Below are 7046 nucleotides of genomic sequence, written 5' to 3'. Positions count from 1 at the left end.
TTTGAAACAAATAGCTGTTAAAATCGAAATGCACTCTTCAAAACTTGCACTATGAATAAGGACAAGATAAAATTACTACCTGCTTTTATAGCAAGTTAATATAAGTAGTTTATCCCATTCCCCTCTGACTTTTAGTTCAAGCTGTTGAAAAAACCGCATTATTATATATATATACATACATACATACATACATACATACATACATATACACACACACTCTCTCTCTCACACACATGCACACATTATATTCTGTTATTCTTTTATATGTTTCAGCTTGAGGTTGTGGCATGCTGGATCATGTGTGTGTGTGTGTGTGTGTCTATCTGTCTGTCTGTCTGTATGTATATATGTATATGTATGTGTGTGAACAATAATATTTTCAACAGATGTGTTGCAAATGTATCTGATTGTTCTCAAGCTTCAATACTGTGTGTGTGTGTGTGTGTGTGTATGTATGTATGTATATGTATGTATGTATATGTATGTATGTATGTATGTGTGTATGTATGTATGTGTGTGTGTATGTATGTATGTGTGTGTGTATGTGTGTGTGTATATGTATGTATGTATGTATGTATGTATGTATGTATGTATGTATGTATGAGTGTATGTTTACTTTATTACTAACACAAGCCACTACGGTTATTTAATGTAAAGTCTTCCTCAAATCACTCTCTCTCGCTATTTACTCTCTTCCAAGAACATTTTCACTCACTCTTATCTATTAGCTTCCCATACATTTTACTCATGTATCTATCAGCGTCATAGACAGAAACAAATATTACATCGCCATCGTCACCGCATTCTATTGTCTACCTGTCAACACACTGAATTACTTTCACTTTATTCGTAGCACACTGTGTGTGTGCGTTTGCGTGTGCTGTAAACCAGACTAAGAAAAGCATTTGACATACACACCAGAATGTGAGTTTTCTGTAATTTTGCTTAATTGGAGTTTAAATTTTAAAAACTGGACCTGGCATGACCCGATGCATTCTACTCTTAAAAATGCTAGGTAATTGTAATTGAAGAAATCCTATATTGTAGATTTCTATAAGATACAAAGGGAGGCAGATAAAATCTGCCTTTTATAATAAGACTAGCAGTATCGCCCGGCGTTGCTCGGGTTTGTAAGGGAAATAATTATATAACCATTTTTAGAGATGTAAAGTATAATAGCCATCTCAATATGGCTAACCACAAAGGGGGAGGGTGTTTACTGTAGCTTTTTACGTTCTGAGATTTAATAATAAATTTTAGAGAGTTACTCTTCCCTTATATATGTCAAAAATGGATTAAAAATGGGAAAAATTGATGGTAATTTTTTTTTAAATCGTAGACTCATCGTAGACGCGCGCTAATACCCAGACGGTCTCGATATGAATCACGACTATAAGATACCCGGTTTTGGTTAAACTGCACCGCAAAATGTGGGAGTAGTTAGGAATCTAAATCGTAGGAGACAGACACACAACCTCACTTTTATATATAAGATTTCCTCTATTTACATAATATTGAGGTCTCTTTCTTTCTTTTGTTATCTTACTGTTTTTACCATATACATATTATATATATATATATATAATATATAAATAGTTACAGAGATGTACTTGCATAGCAAGTGACTTGATCTGAGATCGTGTGCTGGAACGAAAACAGTTGCAGCGTTGAAGGTGTTTAAAGCCATTTAAGAAACACACAAAAACCGTTAGATTCACTTCAACATTTAAATTTAATTTGTCAAAATATTTTCGTCGCTTTGAGACCGCGACCTGTTAGCACGATATTTTTGTCAGTGAACAGGTCGCGGTCTCAAAGCGACGAAAATTTTGGCAAATGAAATTTAAATGTTGAAGTGAATGTAACGGTTTTTGTGTGTTTCTTAAATGGCTTACAAACACCTTCCACGCTGCAATATATATATACACACATATATATATATATGTTTGTATATGTATGTGTGTATATGTGTATGCATGTATGTGTGTGTGTGTGCGTGTCTGTGCTTGTGATTGTCCTCCACCACTGCTTGACAACGAATGTTGGTTTGTTTACATCCCTGTCACCTAGTGGTTTCACAAAGGAAACAGATAGAATAAGTACAATGCTTACAAAAATAAAACTGGAGTTGATTCATTAAACTACAATTCTTCAAGGCATTGCCCCAGCATGGCCACAGACCAATGGCTGGAAAAAGCAGAAGAATAAAATACATTCTCTGCTTTGGTCTTATGTTCAAGGCATGAGAAAGCTTGAGTTTACATGAGAAGGCCTAACAGACCTGGTAGAAACACAGCCAAATCTCCCTCAAATCACACCTTACTGTCTTATGTATGTATATATATATGAGCCAATGAGGAGGACCTCTACATGGTAGCTAGACCTGGTAGAAATAGCAGCCAATTTTCCCCCAAATCACACCTTACTGTCTTATCTATGTATATATGTATGTATGAGCCTATGAGGGAGACCCCTACATGGCAGCTAGACATGGTAGAAATAGCAGCCAAATCTCCCTCAAATCACACCTTACTGTCTTATCTTTCTGCTACTTATATTCGTCGTCGTAAAAAACTTTCCTGTCACACACTCACGCACACGCACACACACACACACACACACACACACCCGCGCGCACCCTCACACACACACCGCGCCACACACACACACTCACACACACGCACGTTAGCTTACAATTTTTATTTATATATTTGCGTGTCTATGTGTTGAAAGAGAGGAAGTGGGAGGCAGAGTGAAAGAATCACTCACTACAGTAAGTAAATTACTTTCATTTTATTCGCTGCCCACTGTGTGTGTGCGTTTGCGTGTGCTGTAAACCAGACTAAGAAAGCATTTGACACACACACCAGAATGTGAGTTTTCTGTAAATTTTGCTTAATTGGAGTTTAAATTTTAAAACTGGACCTGGCATGACCCGATGCATTCTACTCTTAAAATGCTAGGTAAATTGTAATTGAAGAAATCCTATATTGTAGATTTCTATAAGATACAAAGGGAGGCAGATAAAATCTGCCTTTTATAATAAGATATATATATATATATATATATATATATTATATATTATATATATATATATATTATATATATATATATATATATATATAATTGCAGCGTGGAAGGTGTTTATAAGCCATTTAAGAAACACACAAAAGCCGTTCGATTAACTTCAACATTTAAGTTTAATTTGTCAAAATATTTTCGTCGCTAAAATCCGCGACCTGTTCACTGACAAAAATCCGTGCTGCATCTGAGAAAGTAACAGTTAGTTCGTCATATATATGTACGTATGTATGTGTGTATGTATGTATACATGTGTGTATGTATGTATGTATGTATGCATGTACGTACATACGCCTGTGTATGCATGTATGTTTGTATGTATGTATGTATGTATATATGTATTTATGTATGTATGTATGTGTGTGTATATGCACGCACATACACACTATATGTCATCTCTTACATATCAATAAGTTTTCTTATTCTCAGAAGCTTATGCTTTTTCAGGAATTTTGTCTCTTTTTATAGTATTATTGAGTGTGTAGGGGTGGAGAGAGATATAAGATAGTACAAGAGGGTGATGAATGGGGAGAAAGTGAGAGAGAGAGAGCATGTGTGTGTGGTGTGTGTGTGTGTGTACTTTTGTGTCTGAAAGGTGTGTCAATGGAAAAGAGAAGGAAAGGAAGAAGGAAGAGTGAAAGAAGAAAAAATGTGTTGACATGTTTGCAGTTGGTCAGTTCTTTTAATAGGAAATGATTCTTGGCTTTTAGAAATAGCAAACCCAGGTGGCCACGTCTTATGACGGAAGGTATCCACAGTCCTTGATTTGTGTGCCCTAGTTGGAACAAGCTGGTAAATTACTTTTGTCTTATGTATTTAAATAATTGTTGTAACTCATTAACTTCAGCAGGATATATGTTGTTTTTATCACATAGTGGGAAAACAGTGACCCTGTCATCAGTTAGTTCAAGGGAGTAAAGAGTAAGTCAAAGAATCGGTTCCAAAAGTTTGACATCGTAGACGTAGAAGTTCACCATATCGACACCGTTGCTGGTCAAAGCTACGGAGTTTACCAGCAAATAATTCAGTATAAATCAGATAGATATTGGACTGGTCGTGCATGCACGTAGAATTCGCCTCTTTCAAAAAGAACCAGCTTGGATTATAAATTATTAACCAAGGGACCTATTTGACGTCCCTTTGTGTTCCTGGAATGGATGGAAGCACTCCGTCGGTTACGACGACGAGGGTTCCGGTTGATCTGAATCAACGGAACAGCTTTATGTGTTTTTGCTCAATAAACACTCACAACGCCCGGTCTGGGAATCGAAACCGCGATCCTATGACCGCGAGTCCGCTGCCCTAACCACTGGGCTATTGAGCCTCCACCCTTTGTGTTCCTATGACAGTGCTGATATATGCCAAGCTTCCATATACTAAAACTAAATTCCCTACCCGCAACATTAGTTTGTACCAACTCTGCACTTATCAACATAGGGCTAAAAATTACAATTAGTAATAACCTGAGGTCGACTATCTTGATGCTTCCTTGAACCTACATTCACACACCTACAAAACTTTCCATAAACTGATTGAGAGCCACGCCTTTTGTTCTAAAAACCTATCTGTATGAAAATTTCTAATCTCTCGTCTTATATTTCCTCTGCGTGTCGTAAAAAGGCGACTAAAAGAGGTTGAAGTAGGACTTGCACTCAGACTTCGTAAAATCCTTACCAGCATCGACTACCCAAAACAGACCCATGGGCTGGAGTGATTTCGCCTAAGTGGTGCAAAGGCGACATCTACCGGGAGTAGAGAATCACTAACAAATGGTGGGAGCAGCGATGCGCTGTTACAGTGCTTTCCCAAAAACTACTACTACTACTACTACTACTACTACTACTACTACTACTGTGTGAAACCATGGGCAAGTATTTTCTACTATAGTCTCAGGTCAACGAAAGCCTTGAGAGGGGATTTGGTAAACAGTAACTGAGAGAAGCCCGTCGTATATGTGTGTGTGTGTGTGTATGCATGTATATATCTATGTGTGTGTGCCTCTGTGTCTGTGTTTGTCGCCCAACGCCGCTTGACAACCGGTAGTGGTGTGTTTACGTCCTCTAACTTAGCGGTTCGGCAAAAGAGACGGATAGCATAAGTACTAAGCTTCTAAACATAAGAAAGTTTTTAGGGTCGATTTGTTTGTCTAAAACCCTTCAAGGCGGTGCCCCAGCATGGTCACAGTCAAATGACCGAAACAAGTAAAAGAAGAGTCCAAACAATATCAACAATACTAAGTTTACCACTTAATAATGAATGATTACATACATACACATACTTGGAAGGAGGGTTATCGATTTGAAGGAAAGGGACCCAGGAAGAGATCATCGGTTTTGCATCTCCAGTAATAATAAAAACAGAAATTATTGGAGCCCATTGTGTGCGCATGAGTACATGTTCAGAATAAACTAGCTTGCTGGCAATGTTTGGCATCAAACTAGAATCCAAGTGCTGTAATATGAAGCCCTTCTCAAAAGCTAACCTCTCTCAACTCCTTTACAGCAACCTTTACCACAAAACCTGCACAAGTATGCATACACACGCGAAAATACACACGCACACACGCATTCGCCCGCACATCTGTAAGAAACACTCGCACTAACAGACCCATGCAGAATGTCATTAAGGAGCCACACTAACCAAACACGAACACACACACACACATACACACACACATACAAGTATAAAAAACATACACACACAGATATAAATACACACACACACTCACAAACATATTCACACGCACGTTCACTCTCTCTGAGTCTCTCTGAGTCAGTTTTTCTATCTCTCTTCCTCTTTTTCTCACTCAAACACACGCACACACACACACACACACACACACCACACACACATATACCTTTTACTTATATATACATAAATATACATATATTTTTTACAATTTATAGAGATATTGGTTTATGGTGCGGGTGAGGTTGTGTACGTTTAAAGTGAGGGTGGATGAGTGTATACTTTTAGGCGCATGCACGTACGTGTGCGGGCGCTCATGTGTAGGTATGAACATGTGCGCTTATGTGAATACTATAAACTTTTTTACCCCCTTACTTTTACTCCCTCCCTTCACTTAGCGATCATTCTAATAGCTCTTTTGTCTTAATGACGGTCAATCACACAGTAATTTCCCTTTGTATAACGGTCATTTTTCATAGCATTTTTTCCGATGGCCGGATAACTGAAGAGATGGCGGCGTGGATTTCCACCTCAGCATCCGAAACTCGAAGTTTTATCATGGCTACCGAATAATTGTCACATATTACATTTACAGATAAATTCCTCTATTTACATAATATCGAGGTCTCTTTCATTCTTTTGTTGTCTTACCATTTTTATCAATATATATATATATATATATATATATATATATTCCTTTGGGGCTGGCCAGATCGGAGCAAATCAAGATTAATCAGCCGAAATTGCTACGATGATCCGGTTCTTGACTGAAGATTGAAGGCTTCGAATGTCCCGTCCGTGTTTTTTGCATCGTCTTCTAAATGTTTCTCGTTCTTGTCCCAGTTTGTATTTTTTACATATATATATATATATATATATATATATAGTCTTTTTATTTTTTATTCTTTTATTTGTTTCAGTCATTTGACTGTGGCTATGCTGGAGCACCGCCTTTAGTCGAGCAAATCGACCCAAGGACTTATATATAATTAACAAACAAAAAAACAAAGAGAAAACACAAGAAAAGAACAACGCGAGGTCGTGGTACATACAAAGTATTACAAGACGCTCAGGGAAGGAAAAGAAGAGCGCTTTACGTTTCGAGCAAAGGTCTTCTTCAGAAACAGGAGACAGAGGAAGGTCCAAGAGAAAAGGAAGACGGAAGAAAAAAATCGCCAACAATCCACATGTAGCTACATTTTGAATATATATACACACACACACATACATACATACACACACACGCACGCACACACGCACACACTCACACACACACA

Source organism: Octopus sinensis, linkage group LG3 (assembly GCF_006345805.1).
Source record: "Octopus sinensis linkage group LG3, ASM634580v1, whole genome shotgun sequence".
NCBI classification, from domain to species: domain Eukaryota; kingdom Metazoa; phylum Mollusca; class Cephalopoda; order Octopoda; family Octopodidae; genus Octopus; species Octopus sinensis.
The sequence above is the reverse complement of the archived record's forward strand: the minus strand, read 5'-3'. Positions refer to the sequence as shown.